The 21,362-nt window shown below is 40.8% G+C and overlaps 1 protein-coding gene and 1 pseudogene across 1 annotated transcript in view; one reads left to right on the forward strand and one right to left on the reverse strand.

Moving 5' to 3' along the window:
* DCC (DCC netrin 1 receptor) overlaps nt 1–21,362 on the forward strand; it is a 1,137,854-nt gene that overhangs the window by 70,729 nt on the left and 1,045,763 nt on the right. The gene's annotated exons all lie outside the window — the stretch shown is intronic.
* The window catches only part of LOC125149303 (uncharacterized), a 97,951-nt pseudogene continuing 94,606 nt past the window's right edge, over nt 18,018–21,362 (reverse strand).

A 21,362-nucleotide genomic window follows, 5' to 3' on the forward strand; every position in this document is an offset into this window, starting at 1 on the left:
AATTATGGAGAACGTGCCATAAGCAAGACACCATGCCAACATCCATGGTATGCCAAGATGAAGGTGGCAGGGACTTGATCCTCAAGGAGTTTGTAATCTAGAGTGGAGGGATGGTCTTGTAAATGATAGCTTTGTGCAAGGCAGACTGGTAAGTGCATATACCCGAGGGAGCACAAAGGGAGAGATAGGAGGCTGGTGATTAGGGAGACTGGTCCTGCCACACTGGAAAGTAGAAGTCAACTAGTAGTGTGGGGACAGTTCTTTGCAAGGTAAAGCCCATCTGGGGAAGAAGCAACCATACATGCATCTTCTATCGTTAGTTCTTCCCTTCTAGGTTTTACAGGACTCTTAGAAAATTGATTAAGGAAATATGAACAAAACCAAAAGGTCAGATGCTGTTTTTAGTCCACGATCTAAAAGTTCGGAAAAAACAAACAAAAAAAAATTGTCAGAAGCTGAGCACACTTGTCCAAGTTTATTTCCTTTCTTTTATTTATTAAATATTCCACAGGTTGGCAGTTGTAGTACTGCAAAGTTAAGGAAGAAGAGAAAAATCCTAAATGCATCTGCCATTAGTTCCCTGAGAAATACAAGAATACCACTAATGTCTCCTGAGAATGTAGTTCCTCTCTATCTGTACCTAGTGGAAGTGATTGGACCTCAGAAATAAATGAATGAAACAGTAAATACCATATCATCGGCAACAGGCAGGCACAGTGGAGATAATTATATTAGTATAAGTCATGTCTCTGAGGCTGGAGCAAGCTGGGTGGCACCTCTCTCAGGGACTAAATGGGAGCGGAAGGTTTGTTGGGCTGAGTAGAACAAGAGGAACCTTATGGTCCACTATCTGGGAGGGCATTTCCAAATGGAGCAAAGGTACTGAAGCTGGAGGCAGGCCCAGGTTTTGGTCAGGGTTATGAGGACAGAAAGCTAAGTCAAAGCACCAAGGTAAAGAGGTCACATAGATTAGGGAATGTGGTCTAGAGGTGGAAGTCAAGAGGAACAGAGTATAGGTCAAAGCCCAGAACTGGCACACAACTGAGGAAACCCAGTCTCCAGATAAGCTGAGCTCTGCGATATCACTGTTCAGAGTGCTCAGACTGTGCTTAACAGGGTGTGCAGGCTTCTTAGGGATATACTGCCAGGCAGGCCACGTTATCCTTATTCTTAAAAATCTTAGGGTCTAGATGAACATTTCTTGAGGTATGGTCCTTGGTCCCCCTGCATCAGAATACCAAGATGCTTGTTAAAAATGCCCAGCCGCAGGTTGGCGTACCTTGGGATGGGATTGTAGACAGCTTCACAGTAGGAATGTTGAGGATACTAAAGTTCCAATCTCATGTTCACATCATCAGATGAAATGAACACATGAAATTCAATGACCCAGACAAAGCCAGCAATACTACCTGAGAAATGGTTGGGTCAGATATTAATTCAGTAGGAATTCAGGAGAAATAAAGACTAATTTGAGCTGAAGAGGTCAGAGCACATTTGGAAAGATGTGAAGAATTTTATTCAGTGAAGAAGTGAGAGCATTTTTGGAAGGGAAGAAGGGTTAAAGTGACTACCCTTCAGGAGGAGTCACTGTGACTTAATGGAAAAGGCCATGAACTTTGAAGTTTGAATCATACTCTACCCATTTCCTATTTATATAACCTTTGACAAGTTAACCATTATGCATCTCCATTTCCTTATTTGGAAAGTGGGACTGAGAAGGGCTATTTTCTAAGATTATTGTAAGGATTAAATGTAACATGAAAACCATCTAGGTCTTAGTAAGTACTCCATATTTGCAATTTCCCCAAACCCAGGACTAATATTCCATGAATATAGATTTCAACTTGGTTTGGTTATACCTGCAAATCAAGGATTCCCTAAAGGTTAGGCTCAGAGTGGCAAGACAAAGTGGATAAAAATAAGATTTGAAGAGGATTGGGATTAGGAGGGAGAGAGGGTTGGAATCTGGTATGGGCAGGATAAACTTGATGAAAGTATTGAAAAGAAGTCAGCAATTAAAGACTGTGATTCAGATCAGTTTCTGTTCAGTGTTCCAGATTTGTAGGCCTGGAAGTCTGTGAATTGAGGGCCTTGGTGTCGCTACACTTTCTAAGTTGCACTTTCATCCTATTGAATAGTGACTCTAGAGTACAATGGATACCTCTAATATTAGTGCTATGATGTGAAATGAGGGAAGAAACGCAATAGTTATCGAAACTGTGCTGTTTCTGTATCATAAATTTCACGTTCTTGTGAGCTTCCACAGCTTTTCAATTTAAATGCTGAAGCAGGTAGCCTGTGAGAGAGAGAAGGGGAGAAAGCAGACATTCCTCTCAGGAACCATGGAGTCAATTGCATGAAGTTCCCAGACAGAGTCAAAATAGGACATGGGTGGTGACTGACGGTGGGTGGCTGCCCTTATTGCCATGAGGCATGGATGACTGTAGGTCAAGTTATATTCCTAATGACAACAGCTATGCATAGCTACATGTATGGGGTGATTCTTCCCTAAAATGTGAGCGTGGTATGTGAGGTTCCCAGAGTCCAGGTGCCAAAAATCCCTTTGTTGTAATCCCTGCCCCAACCCCTGGCCTTACTCTTGAGGTTTGGTGTCCTTTTGCCACAGAGTATACCTTTGTATTTTCTTGGAGCCCACCTTGACAGAGGAAAGAGAATCAGCTGGTCTTGGTGCTTGGGGCTTTACCGAATGTTCTGTTCGGAATGGTTCTGGCATGAGAAGCATTCTTGATTAATCCTCCGGATTGATGGTCTCATATGCTTGCCAGAACAGGAGAAGGAGATCAAAGAGTGGTAAAAGTTTTCATTCAACCTTGTGGGACCTCTTTCTTCGGCTCTCACTTGCCTGATGGTCCCTATACTCCTTGTTATGCCCTTACTCTAACCCTGCGTGCCCAAGGCCTCAGTGGTATCCACCATGAGACCCTGCCATCCATGATAGGGCCAAGTGTTTCACACCTTTCTGAAATATCTTCTCCACATCAACTTTTTGACAAATTTGTATGATCACAATTTTTTTTAGTTACAGAAAACATTGGAAAACAGAAAAATGGGAAAATCTTTATCAATATATATGATACATTTTTTATTTCAGTGTAAGTTTTTGTTTGTAAGGTTAAAAGGAAGTAATGAATAAAAAATAAGAGTGAATGAATGGGTGCCTGGGTGGCTTAGTCAGTTAAGCATCTGCCTTCAGCTCAGGTCATGATCTTGTGGTTCGTGAGTTTGAGCCCCACATCAGGCTCTGTGCTGGCAGCTCAGAGCCTGGAGCCTGCTTCGGATTCTGTGTCTCTCTCTCTCCCTCTCTGCCCCTCCCCCACTCACACTCTGTCTCTCTCTCTCAAAAATAAACGTTAAAAATTTTTTAAAAATAATAAAAAATAAGAGTGAATGAATGAATACACAGACACAATTACAAATGAATATTTAACTTCATCTTCTTAAAGTCCTGCTAAGCGATTGATTGGCTAATCTGAGAACAAAATTCACATCATTATGGGTAACAATATCCTAATATATTTTCTCCAAAAGATGCAGAAATAATTCTGAGCTTTGTGATAATATCATATACAGAGATATGGACATGATATGCATGTTGTTGGATCTGGGTCCCCTGAAAATCACACGAGAACTGTCCCATCTTCTTTATTGGCTCGGATATCCAGAGTATGACCCAGAGTGGTGGCTGTACCACTTCTCCTCTGGCCTTTTCTTCACACTTCATCTGCAAGATGGAAAGGCTGAAGATAGTCCCAGAGTAAGGAAGGATGTACAACTGGAAATGAACATTCCTAAGAAGATTGCTCACATTCATTTCAGGATGACAACAAAGAAGTTCTTATCAGACTCACAATCCAGGCAAGTGCTACATGAAGCTGGAGGAGAACAGCTAGGGGCCAGGTAGAAGAGAAGAAGAGGCCATGGGGTTAGTTAATAACTAGAGTGATGTGGGTATCCTGTAAAGTGGAATGTATGAAGAAGGTAGAGATGGATACATGAAGTGAATAGATATAAAAAGAATAAGAAAAGTCCGTCAACAGCCAATTCCAGACTAGTGTGTTCTCTAGTGCTTCTTAGCCACTGTTCCGAGGGCTTGCCCAGGTGGTAGCAGGACCTTAAAAGTCCTCAAAGGTATGTTAGATAATACAGAGTTGAGCCAAAAGAATGAGTCTCTTAGTGGCATTAATTTATTTAACATGCCGAGTCAGAAAAAGTGAAAGTTCATGTTGGTCCTATAACTTTTTTAGGATGCATGGATCCCTCCCTTCATTTATCCTATTGGAAAATATGTAAATGGTACAGATATGTATAAAAGTGCGTGTGGTGTACAGACCCTTAATCCCCCCAGTATATGACAGCAGACGATGAAATGGCTGAGTTCAATTCTGCAGGGCTCCTCCTGCTTCACATTCCCTCATGATGTTCATTTCCCATTAGAAAAAAAAAAATCATTCTGTCATGGACAGAGGGACTGAGAACAAATTCTGCTAAAAAAATACATAAAAACAAATAAAAAAAAAACGAAGACAATTACTTTCTGCTCATCCATATGTCCCATGGATGGTTTTCAAATCAAACTCCTGAAATCTGTTTTCAGCTGTTATGGTATATAGCATTGATGAGTAAGAGCTGCTTTTGAAAGGAAAAAAAATAATGCACAGCAGGAAAGTTAAAGCAAATGTATTTTGGGACTGAAACACATTCCTTGAACATGTTTAAATTGAGACCTTCTTTTTTAATCTTTAAAAATGATATAACTTTTTGAAGAGAGTAATATGCTGCCGGTTAAAAATAACCCTCTGGTAATGCTGTGAATGGCAAGAGGTTTTTTTTTCCCCCTCTGAGACCCTTTACCTTCCAGGACTTGTTTCTTATTCACCCTTGTAAGGTCCAGATGTGGCTCAGTGGGTGGTGAGAGTTCAGTAGATTCTTATTCTGGGCTCTTTTAAATATGTTGGTGAACTTTTATGTGTATGTAAATTTGTTTGCTAATTTTATTAACTTTCTAATTGGATTTGAGTTTCCTTGGAGCCCATTCTAGACAAATTGGCTTCACTACTAAGTATTATATAAAAGGCTACCATTTATTAAGCACTCGCTGTGTTTCAGATAGTGTGCTGTATATGATATTGCTTAACCCTTTGGGTTAGGTACTATTTAGTGCTAGTTTACAAATAAGGCAGAAAAATCAGAGCTGGTGGGGAGTCAGGTGGGGGGGGTTGGTTAGAGCTGGGGCATTTGCCTGTACCTCAGAGCTATAACACAGCAGTGACAGAACCCACATCTTTCTAACTTTAATGTTATTGCTCCCTGCCCCCCCCCCCCACCCTGACTAAACCATACTATCTCACATTACTCCTAATCCTCATCCCTTTTCCCCTAAGGGATCAAGTTTGTAGGCGAAGGGACAAGTTTCTAGGAAGTTGATAGGAAGAGCAAATATCAAACAGGAAAAGCCACAAATTGTTTTAGGTATATTTAATGTGTATTTAAAAATTTTTTTTAACATTTATTCATCTTTGGAGACAGAGAGAGACAGAGCGTGAGTGGGGGAGAAGCAGAGAGAGAGGGAGACACAGAATCTGAAGCAGGCTCTAGGCTCCTAGCTGTCAGCACAGAACCCGATGCGGGACCCGAACTCACTGACTGATGATCATGACCTGAGCCGAAGTCGGACACTTAACAGACTGAGCCACCCAGGAGCCCCATGTTTAATGTATATTTTAAAGAATACCTTTACAGTGAAGTTGGGCATGATTTTTCTCTCACTGTTTGCTGAATTAAGATACGGTTAACCTGCTTTGAGCCACATGGATTGATGTTGGTGGTAGAGGCAAATCAGAGCCTGGCGGCTTCGAATCTATCATGTCAACTGTAGGCAGGCTGTAGGGTCTGCCTAGATCCTATTCAAGAAATGGCCACAGTACTTTGTGATGCAGGCAGACTGGTCCAAGGACCCAGAGAGGGAGTCCCACAGCAGCAGCCAAGAGGGTGCTAGGCTTCACACAGGATGGAAATCAACTGTGCAGGAGCAGAAAGCGAAAGCTGAGTTTATTGAAGATACATGTGTAGGTCAGTCAATCCCTGAAGCCAGGGGTCTTGGCCTGAAGGTGTTTGGAGTCAGTGGTCTTGCAGAAGGTTTATGATGACCCGGTCTAGTCACTCCTTAGATGTCAGTTGTGCTCTAAGACTCCAAAGATAACATTGTGTCTATGACTTTATAAGAAGGACATCTGCTGTTTGCATTATATATGCCATACATATATACAAGGCATATATACAAGGCATGCATAGACTGGGGCAGAGGTGCAGGTCCTAGCCAGAATAAAAGCTGGAAAACCAGCATATGACTTTTTTTTTTTCATGATCCCTTCAGTTTCTCTGTCTCACTTTTAAGTTGCTCAAAACCCTTACCAAGTTACTTGTTTCAATTCATAATGGGAAAATAGATGGGTTAGGAAATTGGAACCCTAGCATGGATTACCTAAATGTGATTCAGTCTAGACCACTAGGTGGAAAGATTTCCTTCTTTACATCAAACCTAAGATCATCGCCATTATATCATGTTTTTTATTTCTATTTTTTTTCTCCCGTATCTCCCATTTTCTCTTATTTCCTATTTTCCTTTTTTTTCCTCCCTTTTTCCTCCCACCACTTAGATAGTGCTAGTAAGTCTAGATTTTTCCTGTATCAGAAAGTCCACTAGCTTAAGCTAGGTTACAAAATAATATACTAGCAAAATATGTGTAGCTCTGATATTACCTGTCAGTTCCCTCACAATGAGGTATTGATGATATAGGCAGCCAGGTATGGCTAAACTGGGGTCCTCTTTTCTGCTTCTTCTGCCATCATCTTCAGATGGGTTTCTGAATGCTACAGGGCTCTAAATACTGTGATGATCATGCCTCCCTGCATTTTACTGGCCCCTTTCCTAAGTCAGAGCTAATGCTTGAATTGCAGAGAGTTCCAGTTGGTGCCCGCAGTGATTTTAAGTTTAGTGCTATAATGCAAAAACTTTTGGCCTCAAATACATCATGAATCATTAGCGGGTTCTATTTTCCATTGCACATACATTTATGCATTGAGAATGTTATCCCAGAAAAAGGAGAGGAGTCTTTGGAGGTGGGTACACTGAGTTTGATTTGCAGCTCCACAGGACAGCAATTGTGTGATTTGGGGCTTATGGTTCCTAAAGTCCTCATATATAAAGCGGGGGGTGAGAGGGATAATGCTTATCTACCATGGTTGTTGGAAGGATTTAATAAATGTTTATCGCCTATGAACATACAGTTTAGTCAGTGAAGGTTAGTGTTCTCCATCGTCATGTTCCTTCCTGCTTCCTGATATCAAATGTTACCCTAACCATTGGACTAAAGAGGTGCCACTTATTATCTCAGTGGAGTTACTCTGTTTCATACTCACACAGAAGCACTCAACAATTCTTATTTCTCAGATTCATCTTACAGATCATCTAGGATTAGAGTTGTGTTTAAAATGTACTTTGAAACAGCTTCTTGTGAGCAGTGTGCCAGACCAACTACCCCACTTATGCCCTATGGTGTTGGTAAAAAGCTCTGTTCTCCAGCCCATGATGTAAACCACATTCATTTCTCCTGCAAGAACAGAGAAGAAAGTAGTAGCCAAGCTCCTTACTAAAGCTTGCCCTATTGCCAAGATTTCTTTTTTATCTGTATTATTTACTCCAACTTGACAGCTTGAGCTAAAGCTGTGCCCCGGCTGACATCTTTGAGAATCTCTTCCTTTCCCTTTTGTAAACTTGAACATGAAGGTAGAGAGGCCCAGTGGGGACAAAGAACATATTTAGACTGAAGTGATGAACAGAAAACATGGTCAATTTTATTTATACCAAGAAAGAGTCTGTGTTTTCCAAGAAATAAATCCCAAGAGGAAAGTCAACAGCTTTCCAAACAAATCAATAACCACCCCTGCAACCATCAACAAAAAATCCACGAGGCAAATATGTGTTTAATAGACCTGATAACATCTAACATCCAGTAATAGTTTTGAGTAGAGAATTCTTGTTGATCTGTTTTATTTAGCTTTTTAAGAGATCTAAGTTACCAACACGTGAATAGTGAGAGATCTGCAAATAACTTGGTTCTTGTGCTATGTTATATTTTCAAATGGCTTTTGGAATCTAACATTATTTACCTGTTTTCAAAGAAATTTGTAAATGAGGAAATATCTCCCAACCATAACGCACATAAAAATACCATTATGGTTAAAAGTAATAATTAAGGTTTATTGAGCACTGACTATGTGTCAGGCAACATTCTAAATTCTTGACATGATTTTTTTTACTTAATCCTGACAATAATCCTATGATGTAGATGTTGGTTTTATTTACATTTTTAGATAGACTGAAGTTCCAAAATTTTGTAGTGTATTCAAGATCATATAAAACAAATTAGTAGTGAATTTGGCACCATAATCTAGTTCCTGAATCTGAGTTTTTAACCCTTTCACTGTGTATTTATAGAGAAATTAAAGATGATCTCATATCACCCACTCATTGTAATGAGGAGGAAACTAAAGCCTAGAGAGGTGAAGTGATTTGTCTAAGGTCATACAGCCTTGTGACAGATTGATGATGAGAACTCAGATCCACTGATGCCCCTTAAGGTCAATATATCCTTTCCTTATATTCTATCCACGGTAATTTCTCTCTGGTCATTTTTTTTGTTCATTTTTGGAGAACTTTTTAAATGATTTTTTTTAAAGAAAAGAAGGAAAGAGAAAGGGAAAGAGCCATGGAGGGAGGGGTGGGGGAAGGAAACAGAAAAGGGAGGGAGAAAGTGATGGAAGAAGGAGCAGGAAGAAAGAAAAGAAGAAAGGCACGATTCAGATTCAAGTCAGTTGTATCAAACAAAATGTTGGGTTTACCTGGTAGAGGACCTGAGTCTGAGCCCTTCGACACAGCTTTGTGCTGAGCCAGAGGATATTGAAAAGAAATACTCTCTTGTTCTAAGTTATCATCTACTGTTAGGCATGATTCTTCTTATAAGGAACGATATTTGTGCTTATCAATTAGTTCCCATAGGTCACCTGCTTCCGTCACACTACCTTTTCTCTGTTTTTCTCTGTCTTCTCATCCTTTAGTGTCCTTTCTTCCTCCTGGAAATCAGAGAACATGTAAGCTATCTCTCTTACATCTTATAAAGCACTGAAAATATTATCTCACACAGCTGATATTAGAACCAAAAAGCAAACACTCCACCAGACCAGCTCTTGTTCACCCAAGTTCATCCATTGGGTCTAGGACCCAAATGTCTTGGCTTCTTTGCTTCTGTCTTAATGCCTCTTGACCTGGCTTTTGAAAACTATTGCCCTTATCACTCACTCTTTACAATCTACTTGAATTTCTATGTTGTCTTTTCTCTCCACATCCCCTTCCTCTTCCCTTAGTTCTGCTTCCACAGCATCGCTTCCCCACATATTTATCAGCTCTCTAATTTATTTCTCTGGGCGTATCCATCACTGACCTGCTTAATAGCAGTTTGGTGAGCAAAACTATGTTTAATCCAAATCATTTCCACAACCCTATTCTTTGATTCTTTTATTTGAAGATTTCAGAGAATGTGTTAGCAATGTTAATGCAAGAAAAGTAGAAAAATAAGCTTCTGTTTTTGTGAAATAGTATGTTAAGCAGGAAAAAAAAAGTGTTTATTGTAACTAGGAGGGAGATTCAAAGTTTATTTCATACTTGGAAAGAATGGTCTGAGGCAGAGCTGAAGCCCCATGCACTTAACTCAGAGAAAATTTATGTTTTAATATAGAGGATTGAAGCCTAACAACAATAAATTGCACACCTGTTTTTAGAGGGTAATGGAGGATTTAATCAAATGTGCTTTTAATTGAGCCATTTACTGATGCAAATTATTATTGTCATCATTAGCCTTATTGTTAGCCAACTATTGCAGAGTATAAACTTGGTACTAGTTGTTACCAAACTATTACAGAGTAAAAACCTGTGGGAGACAGAGGAAACCATGATAATTAATTATAATTTAAAAAAATCTTTATTTTGCTGAAATAAAGCACCAAACAAACTAACAAAAGCTCTGGCTCTCCAATTGTCAGGTATGTTATCAGTCCAACTATGTTTTTTTAACTCCTGGAAACATTTATGGGATGCAGAGTATAACATTGAACAATGGGAGTTAACACCGTGGCTGTAAAGATACTATGAATGTAGTGTAGGTGGTAGACCGCCTTTGAAATGCTGCCGCTGAACTTTCGTGTTTTAGAAGAGAAAATTATGTAGATAGGTGAATACTTTTTAGTTTCTTCCTGACATCATCACCAACTCCTAGTCTTCTCTGAATGTCCCCATGCCTTTCCAAAATGTAGGCATATTTATATAACACGAAGAGTGACTAATTTTCACCTGTGTCCTCATAACTGTATTTGAGGCTCATCAGTTGAGTTCCTGTTAAGTACTAGGCATAGCACTAAGCCCTTACGTTATCCCATTTACCCCAGTCATTAACCTATGTAGTAGGTATCACTATCTCTATTTTGCCACGACTAAACTGAGGCAGGTTGAATAAATTGCTCAAAACACACAACTGTTAAGTAACGAAACTGGGATTCACACTGAGGTATGTGTAAACCAGAAGCTGGTTCCATTTAAATATCAACCTTTTATTTTTCTAAGAAGTAGCTGCTGCTTTTTGGGATGCTAATTTAGCATTCTTAAAATTTGGTATTAGAGTGATAAGAGCATAGTAATGAGATTTCACTGCCAAAGTCTTTTTTATTTTTTAACTTCCTTTATTGGGCGGTGTGAACATAATCAAATGACTTTACCATGGGTCTCTTTGAATTTATTGTTTGTGTGCCTGAAAAAACACAAGGCCTCTCTGATCTGTTTTGATCACCTAAGCCTAATCTAAAACACAAGGTAGCTATGGTTTTAAATCTCTAATTTGAGAATACGGTCATTCCATCAGAATAACATTCATCCAGACAGAGCGCCATTATAACAAATGTTGATTTCATTCTATCCAATTCAGTGCAGCATTGGTTTATTACCAGTAACTGTCGTAGATATGCTACAACATGTATTACTTTGGGGAATACAAAAGTAATTAAAACTTGGTTCCTGCTCTTAAGAAGCTTATGGAGTAGAAAGAAAAGCAGATTTTGCTCAGCCAGTCAAGAAGTGAATAGGGTATTGGGACTATGAAGGAATAATGACTTCTGAACTGGGCATGGGAGGATTTATAGGATTTGAGAGGTGCTCAAGGTGTGCAAGAACGTTTAGAGTAGAGGAAAGGGTGCAAACTGTGCAGAGCATAAAATGTATGTAGAATATAGTTGACCCTTGAAAAACATGGGTTTGAGCAGCAGACATCCACTTTTATGTGAAGTTTTAAAAATAAATATATACAGTGTGGTACTATAAATGTATTTTCACTTCCTCTGATTTTCTTAGTATTTCCTTCTCTCTAGCTTACTTTGTTGTAAGAATATGGTATATAATACATCTAACATACAAATTATGTGCTAGTCAACCATTTCTATTATTGGTAAGGCTTCTGGTCAGCAGTAAATTGTTAGTAGTTAAGTTTCAGGGGAGTGAAAAGTTATACATGGGGTTTTGACTGTGAGGGAGATCAGTGCCCCTAACTTCCACCTTGTTCAAAGGTCAATTGTATACATGGGACAGAAGTTGTACTTGAAGAGATGAGCTGGGTCCAGGCTGAGTGTGAAGGGCTTCCTGAGCTCCCAGGAGAAGCCCTGACTTCATTCCCTAGGTAACAACATTCCTAGGGAGGTTTTGAAGAATGAGAGTAATAGGAATACATCTCTTAGAAACATAATGCTGGCAGCAGAGTGAATGGGGATGGAAGAAAGAGAAACTGAAGGTGGGAAATTAATCAGGGGGTAGCTAAATAGTCCCTGTGAATAGGGATATATTTTTGGACTAAAGCAATAGTGGTGAGGGGAAAAAAGTGTGCCCGTAGCATTCTTTAAAAATAAAATAAAAATACTTTGACCAGTTGGACGTGTGATTTCAAGTTGTGGAAGGGAAAAGGAGTCAAATGTGACTCTTAGGTTCTTGCCCGATGATTGTGGGAAGAGATAGCTGGGGACCCTGAGTGAGCCTGGTAGGTGATGGCTGTGGTTGGATGCATTGGGTTTGAGGTGGGAGTCTGTGGAGGATGATAGTGAGACTCTTCATTAATTCTCATCTCTAACATGCATAAAGCAGCTGACGAAGAGGATGTACAAAGCCTGTTGGAATAAACCAGTCTATGTGTGTACCTTCCCAGTTGCACAATTTCCAATAGGGCATCTTCAGTTAGAAATAAGCACCGTTGTTCAGGAAGAAATAAAATAATGCTGAAAGAAGTTACACAGTGAATTTGGTGACAGAGAAAATACTGTCTCATAATTAATCTTTGCACTTAGAACATGCCAGCCTGTAGGTGAGAGCTTCACTGGTTCAATTGGACACTTCAGAGCACTTTCTATAAAGCTTCTTGGACAGCTTTTAATGCCCACCTCCTTTTAGAATTTGCAAATTCCTTATTCATGTGCTTTGATCAGAATAAGTGAGTTACATTCATCCCCTAAAACGAGGGGAATCAGCCCACATATTGAAGTCCATTTTAGAAAGATATGTTGACTTGCCATTAATACCCTAGGCTAGCGGTTTTCAGGGTGGTGTGGGGACCTGCAGCACCAGAAAACTTGTCAGAAAAGCTGAATCCCGGACCCCAAGCCAAACCTGCTGAATCAGAAATCTAATTAAGTTATGCTTGGGAAATCTGAAACCAGACATGCTGGGCATAGGACCCAACAAGCTTCATTTTTAGAAGTTCTCCAGAAGATTTTAATGCCTGCTAAAGTTTGTAAACTGCTGTTCTATACCTAAAGGTAAAAATTGGTAGAAAAAATACATAGGAGAGGAAACCAAAAAGAAAGAAAGAAGAGAACTTAAAAGAAAGTCGGCATTCACTTTTTCTTGGAACAATGAATGAACATTCTTTGGGGCCATGCAGTTATGTTCCTATCTTTTTCTTTTTTTTTTTTTTAATTTTTTTTTTCAACGTTTTTTTATTTATTTTTGGGACAGAGAGAGACAGAGCATGAACGGGGGAGGGGCAGAGAGAGAGGGAGACACAGAATCGGAAACAGGCTCCAGGCTCTGAGCCATCAGCCCAGAGCCCGACGCTGGGCTCGAACTCACGCACAGTGAGATCGTGACCTGGCTGAAGTCGGACGCTTAACCGACTGCGCCACCCAGGCGCCCCATGTTCCTATCTTTTTCAATATCCGTTCAATATTGACATGTTTGTTTTGTTTTGTTTTTAATGTTTCTTGAGAATGCCAGGGACTGAGCTAGGTGTGTTATAGAAAAAAGAAAGAAGAAAGAAAGAGAAAGAAAGAAAGAAAGAAAGAAAGAAAGAAAGAAAGAAAGAAAGAAAAGAAAAGAAAGTCACACAAAAAAACACTGTGTTTTATTTTGTGTTCTTAAAGGAAAAAAAAAATCATCTTGAAGCTAAATACCATGTTGTGGTTTCAGAGACTTGGCGAAGCTTGACTGTTCCTGGTTCAAAGGCCATTTGAGATGGTCGCTGAGCACTCTCACAGAGAGCCTGGTGAGAGGGCGTGGCTCTGCTCAGCCTGACCACACATCCTAAATTCTTGGGCCCAGAAGGTCCTCCCCTGATACTAGCTTTTCTTCACAATCACCACCCACGAGATAGCTCACCAGTGTGCTCCGTGTAACAGAAATATCAAGCCCCATTTGATTCATCTTGTGCTGCCCATTCTCGCTGAAGGGGAGACGGCTTTCAGTCCCTCCATCTGTCTCGCTTCATGATCCCTTGGAGCTCCGCTAGAGAAATCATCCCTCAGACTCTGACATCTTTGAAACCCAAGTGCATTTCAGAAAAGTGCCGGAAATGTCAGAACTGCCTCTGCTGATTCCTCTTTCTCCTATTTTATCTCTAGCACACCCCTCATTGTACGGTTTACCACTTTTATCTTCTCTCCCTGACAGCATTTTTTTTTTTTTTGGTTGTCCAAGCTTTGAAAACATCACTGTTCCTTTTTGTTGCCCCTGTCGTTAGATCCCTGGGTTGCATTGACCACTGCTTATCTCCAGTGTACTGCATGTGTCTTGTTGTTTCTTTAATAATGCATCACTCCCATGATCAGGAGCAGACAGGCCCAGGTCTGGCCACCTAAGCTGGAGGTTTATCCTGCTGACTTGGGTCTCTTTTGATGTATGAGGACATTTGTGTCTCAGTGGCAGATTTTTAGCTTCTTTGATGTACGCTCTCATTCCGATTCCATGTACACTGTGTCCCTTTTATAGTCAAGAGGAACCAAATAAAGAAATGTCCCTCCTGCTTCTCACATCTAATTTTTGCCTAAACGCCCTCTCTGATGCTATTAGTGGAAGGGAGCGGTTCTTTCGACAATATGAAATGTAATTTCACTAAAGAAAAATAATATCAGACAGGCTGAATGCAGTCATTCATAAGGTCTTAGGCGGCTTTTTATCTCTCCCCTTTGCCTCATGTTGCATTTGCATAAATGGTTTTTTATTGCAAGGAGAATTGGCTGAGGATAAAAACAAGTCAAATTCTGAAAGAGGTTTAATGCTTGATAATCACTTATTTACATTATGATTAAATATACTATTAATCTATTTTTTTTAAGCTACATAGTCAAAATCAAGTACCCTGAGTGGATTTGTTTCAAAGTCTGCAATGTGCGGGAATGCGGTCGGAGCGCACCTGTGGGTTCCTCTGGTCCAGATGTTGCCCGCCCTGGAGACTTGAGAGTGGAGAATTGACAGAGTGTAATCCTGCTCTGACTGTCCATCTTTCAGCTTCCCTCTGCTGCTTAACATCTGGCCACTAACAGCAGTTTAGGCGTTTCTTCTGAAACATAGGCAAATAAATAAAAACACAAAAGGATCTGAAGTGAATCATGGATTTATTCGTTTATTTATTTATAATTCAACTTTTACTGCTGAGAAAATCAATTGAGCCTATTATTGTTAATGCAGCTTATGGGTGATATGAGGATTTTATTCATTTTTAATATCCCCAAATGTATTTAACCAGATATTTGAGAGATATAGATCTAGAAAGTTTTATACAAAATCTATTAGTTAGAATTATGTTGCACTCAGTAATATCATTTAATGAGACTCTTTTGCCTTCATTAAGACCCTTAGGTGGAAGGAAGTTTTAATCGCAGAATAATGTTTGACTATAAAATCAATTTTTTATATGTATACACTACTCGTGTTGATTTCCTGTGCATCCATGCATTTGAAGCTCATTTGGGTAAGAAGGACATTTTAACTATTATTAGCCCCATTTTACAGATGAAGTAATGGAAGCTCAGAGATCAGTTGAAACTGTGACTGAGTTTGACCTGATTCATTGCTCTTTGTGGCATATCAAGTCCAATTTTTCATCTCTTGCAGGGCACAACAGTTGGGTATAAATAAATAGTTTCTTAGATGCCCTAAAAATTGCTTATGCACCTAAAGGTCCATCAACTGACAAATGGATAAAGAAGATGTGGTTTATATATACAATGGAATACTATTTGGCAATGAGAAAGAATGAAATCTGGCCATTTGCAGCAACGTGGATGGAACTGGAGAGTGTTATGCTAAGTGAAATAAGTCAGGCAGAGAAAGACAGATACCATATGTTTTCACTCATATGTGGGCCCTGAGAAACTCAACAGAAGACTGGGGGGAGGAGAAGGGGAAAAAAAAAGTTACAGAGAGGGAAGGAGGCAAACCATGGGAGACTCTTAAATACTGAGAATAAACTGAGGGTTAATGGGGGGTAGGGGGGAGGGGAAAGTGGGTGATGGGCATTGAGGAGGGCACCTGTTGGGATGAACACTGGATGTTGTATGGAAACCAATTTGACAACAAATTTCATTTAAAAAATTGCTTATCCACCACAACAAAAAAATGCAGAGAATCCTGCATGAATTATAATACATTAAGAATGTATTTTTTGGTAGCTGATAAAAGAGCAAAGCTATAAAAATTGTAGAATACTTTTAAAGAATCAAGAGATTGATTTAATCTGTCCTCTAACTCTGAACTTTTTTCTAAATGAGATTGTTTCAATTTTGTCATCAACAATAATTAATACTCTTATACTTGATCAGTCCTGCTTTTGTTCATTTCACGACAACAAATAAAATGGAATCCTTTCATAGTTTAGGAGATAGCCTTTGATAATGGCTATATGCTAAGACTCAAGTATTGTCACCTGTTCCCTGTGATATGGGCCATGACAGCTGAGCCTGAGTGTGGCAATCACACAAGACCAAGGTGGTAAAAAAAATAAAAATAATAAAAAATAAAGTCACACATGTAGGTCCAGGGAAACAAGTGAATTGAAAGCAGGCAAGGGCTACTAATCAGATGTGTGTTATAAAGTCATCCTGATGATTCGCTAGTAGAGTTTCTTCTAGGCTCTGATAATCTCAGAAAATCCTTAGAAGGTATTAAGTAGTTATATAGTCCATCTTCTTCTGATCAGTGCATAAAATCCTTTATTTCTCCACAACTATGACCATTGGATTTATCTGTGTAGCACATAGACTTTAGAGTACTGGTTCTCAAATGGGAGTAATTTTGCTCTCCCTGGATACTTTAGGCAATGTCTAGAGATAGTTTGTGTCACAACTGAGGGATGCTTCTGGGAGTTGGTGAGTAGTGGTCAGAGATGCCACCAAATATCCTGTAGTGTGCAGTGAGCTGCCTACAACTAAGAATTATCCAGTCCAAAATGCCACCTTGAGCTACCCTGATTTAGATAAAATGTTGGGTTGCTACAATTACTTGTAAAATTCAACTCCCTACAAAACCCTTTTTGAGGAAATGTACCAATAAAACAGTGATGATATGCTCCATGAACTATTTTGGATAATTAAATTGGTTTTCCATTTCACTTTGCACTTGTATGTATACGTGACAGTGTTCATAACCCAGCAGATTTCGAAATTTTTTCTGCCCAGAAACCCTTTAAAGAGGCAAAAGAATCTTGGGAGGCTTGTAAACTTTTGGTTACTGTATGTCACTTTCAACACTAATAGTCTGTATAAATGTTAAGTGATATGCACTTATTTTCTTAATCCTGAAGCATCGGACACCTAGTCACTACACCTCCCCCTGAGCTTTCTTCTCTCTGGGAGCCTCCTTGATTCTACAGCAATGTCTCCTTCCCCTGACTTTGATAGCATTGCCTACCCCCAAACCTTAGCACATGTTCTTTATACCAGTAAATCTATGCATGTACACGTTTGTCCTCCTAGGTTGCAGTCGGTTTTGTATTTTTGGTCTTTTTCCTGGAGAATTGTGGTGCTTTGTGAAGACTAGCTGATGTGATAATCTCAGACTATTTCCAAACTTGAGTTTGTCTGCTTGGTGTTGTTAGCTTTTCTCACTATGTGTGTACTCATATTCTGGTCTCACGAGGGAAGTATTAGTACAGTGCCTTTTCATTCCTCTCTCTAATCTGCTCACCTTCTTGCCTGGCTAACCTGTCAGGCCTTTGCCATTTATAATATTTCTCCTTCAGTAGTTTTCCCTGATACCATGCTGATTGCTTTTCTGCACCAAGAAACTCTCAGCCCAATTTACCTTTGCGAGTGTGTGTGAGTGAGTGACTGAGTGTGTGTGTGTGTGTGTGTGTGTGTGTGTGTGTGCATGTGTGCATGAGAGAGAGAGAGAGAGAGAATGTGTTAAGTAGCTCTGTCTTCCTTCAGCAGCTTCCTGTGCACCCCCCACATGGCATTTTTCTATCTGTTTCTGACCCTTCTTGCTCCTGGGCTGTGTGAGCAGTCAGAGCCACAGGGTCTGGCTTTGCCTGGCTGCAAGTGTTTCCTCCTTGTCCGGCCCCAGGAGGATGGGACCACACGCGCTTCACGCTGTTTAATCTCTGCGGCTCCATCCCTGTTCAGAACGGCTCAGATGCCTACTCAGCTCTGACCGGTTTCTCAACATACTCGTGTAGAGTTGAGCTGCCTTTCCCATTCATCACAATGGCGAGAGCAATCCACCTTCCTGGCCTTCCCTCCCAGGCCACCTGCACTGCTGCCAGCCTTTGAGATTGATACTTGCCATTTCCACAGCTGGGTTTGTTCTGGCCTCTGTGGGCATGTTCGCTAAAAGGAGCATCACTCTTGCTGCCCATGGTGGGACAGGAGGCTGCACTGTAGACTCGTGGGTAATTATTCTTCTCCCTACACCCTGTGACATCCTCTATCTGTGTGGGAGAGAGAAGCTGCCTGGGGAAGTTCTCACGAAGGTCCTACCTCCAATAAAATGCTCTCATTTCTGCCAGCAGGGCCAGGCAGGCCTTAGCAAAGCTAAGGTAACCCATGACAACCATCTTATCTTCTCCGAGAGTATTTTATTTCTTTGCTTCCTCTTCCTATTCAGCCCAGAGTGTGCTCTCTGGAAACTCTGGGATGTCTTGCCCACACAGATCATACCATCAACTCAGATCTTATTTTTTTTATCTTAAAAAAATGTTTTTTTCTTTAGAGAGAGAGAGAGAGTACACATAAGCAGTGGAGAGAGGGAGAGAGGAGAGAGAGAGAGAGAGAATCTTTTTTATTTTTAAAAAATTTTTTAATGTTTATTTTTTGAGAGAGAGAGAGCCTGAGCAAGGGAGGGGCAGAGAAAGAGAGAGAGAGAGAGAGAGAGAGAGAGAGAGAGACAGAATCCGAAGCAGGCTCCAGGCTCTAAGCTGTCAGCACAGAGCCTGACGCAGGGCTCGGACTCCTGAAATGCAAGATCAGGTTGCTTAACTGACTGAGCCACCCAGGCGCCCCCACTCAGATCTTGTGTTTTTTTTTTCAACGTTTATTTATTTTCTGGGACAGAGAGAGACTGAGCATGAATGGGGGAGGGGCAGAGAGAGAGGGAGACACAGAATCGGAAACAGGCTCCAGGCTCTGAGCCATCAGCCCAGAGCCTGACGCGGGGCTCGAACTCGCAGACCACGAGATCGTGACCTGGCTGAAGTCGGACGCTTAACCGACTGCGCCACCCAGGCGCCCCTCAGATCTTGTTTTTAATGCAACCGCTGATTCACTAGGATGTAGTCTGAGAGGCTAGCACCAAGGAGAGAAAATACAATGACTGTCTTCCCGATACCTGAACATGAATGTTGTGTAGCTCTTCTGTACTGGAGGGAGAAGGAAAGGGCAAGTGGAGATCTCCAAGTAAAGTGTGCGGGTATCTTTTATAGTGTCTTCTGTAAAACCTGTTCCCACATTTATTACTTAAAGCAATAGTTCTGGTAATGTGCTTTCAGAGGTAGGCATTAGCAGTGAACATGGTAGTCGAGGGATCCGCCTAGACTCCAGTGGACCAAAGGTCACACTGTGTCAGGTCTTCTACACACTGCTCTTCATTCTTGCTCCTCAGTATACCTCCCATGGTTCTCAACACTGGCCTCATGTGGGAGCTTGTTGCAAATGAAGTCTGAGGACCTCCCAGGTCAGAATCTGCATCATAGTAAGAAGTCCTGCATTTAGTCCTCAGAATGATCTTCTGAGGTAATTATTACATTTCCTATTTTATGAGGAAACTGATGGTCCTGAGTGCTGAGAGGGGCCTCTCATCACTGGAAATGGAATCCTGTCTTGACAAAGACGAAAACTCACATTCTTTTCACCACGTACCACTACTGTGTAGGTATTCCTGATGTAGTCGGTGTCACCGATTTTTCTTTGGGACCCAGTTTTAAGTGTTAGGGAGGTGAATGTTCTGGTGTCTTTGAGATGTCAAATTGCTGAAGGGAGAAGGGATTTTAGTGAGAGATAGAGGGTCCTTCAAGACTTGACCGAGCAGAGGCCTGCAGAGATAGTGGACCCTGGCTGAGCTGGATAACGCAGGTCAGATCCTAGCCACGTGGTGGAAAGAGAACACACTGGGCTCTCAACACACTGGCAGACCAAAGATGGTCACAGCAAGATAAATTATGTGTTAAGGAGATAATTACCATGGCCTTGCCTCTAACAGCAGCTGGAAATAGGCTGGAACAGATGGAGCAAGAAATAGAAGGTTGTGAGGCAGCCTCAGAAGAGAGACCATCCTCCCCAGAGCAACAGTTTAAATATGAGCCCCTGGATAGTTAAAGGGGCAGACACACGTTCTGACGTATGATTTCACAGAGCTTCTAACCCTTGCTCTAAGTAGAGTTACTTTATTATTACAAGAAGAAAGAAGAGAATGAATTAGTGTTATTTATTTTCAAATTGTATTTTTGTTGACCTATCTCAGGAGAATGGTTTACATGTTTTACTTTATGTTTATCCTTAATTATCTCTTCTTGGGTAAATTTTCACCCTTGGGTCCAGACCATCTCAAAGGGCAATGCCTGCCCACCTGTATTCAAGAGGAGTGCTTAAATTCAGAACCTCTTCTTTTCCTTCCCTCTTCCATGCTAGCAGACAGTACAGTTCCTCTAGAATTCACTCAGTTGAGGAGGTCGTGTATTTGAATTTTCATCTGGTCATCTTTTTTTTTTTTTTAATGTTTATTGGTGGTGGGGGCAGAGAGAGAGAGAGAGAGAAAGAGACAGAATCCGAAGCAGGGTCCAGGCTCTAAGCTGTCAGGACAGAGCCCAATGCAGTGCTCAAACCCACGAACCACAAGATCATGACCTGAGCAAAAGTTGAACATTCAACCGACTGAGCCACCCGGGTGCACTGGTCATCTTTAAATGAGTATTTAGATGTCATATTTTAAGCTTGGACTGGCCCTCCCTCACTGCTTTTCACGAGTATTAAGAGCCAGAGGAAAGATGAAGGCTCTGTGACACAGAGAAGTGAAGGCTATAGTGACACATAGTGACACATAGAGAAGGCTATAGTGACAGACTCACTGACTATCAGTGAGCCACTGTCGTTACCACTGTGGTAGTAGTACCACAGTACCACTGTGGCTAATTAGAAATTAGCCATTTCTAATTTCAGAGAACAGATCCCAGGGCTCCCGTTTCCTCCAGCTTTTGCTGCTGGCTTCCCCACTCCCACGCCCCCCTACACACAATTTCCCTGGCTCAACTCTGACATGCCCAGAGTTGTTGGTGGGTAGTTGCAACTTTGTGACATGCAAAAATGATATTGAGCTGTGTGGATTTCTGCCACTCTGGTTAGTCTCTTAGCTTTAATCAAGAGAATCCTATAGTACTATTTCTCTGTGTGGTATTACAACAGATGTTATGTTGGGCTACTAAGAGTGTTGTAAAAAAGATAGTTTCAGTTCTAATGGCCCACCTGGAACCATGAAGTAGAAGTTTATTAAT

The sequence above is a fragment of the Prionailurus viverrinus genome, chromosome D3 (genome assembly GCF_022837055.1).
Source record: "Prionailurus viverrinus isolate Anna chromosome D3, UM_Priviv_1.0, whole genome shotgun sequence".
NCBI classification, from domain to species: Eukaryota; Metazoa; Chordata; class Mammalia; order Carnivora; family Felidae; genus Prionailurus; species Prionailurus viverrinus.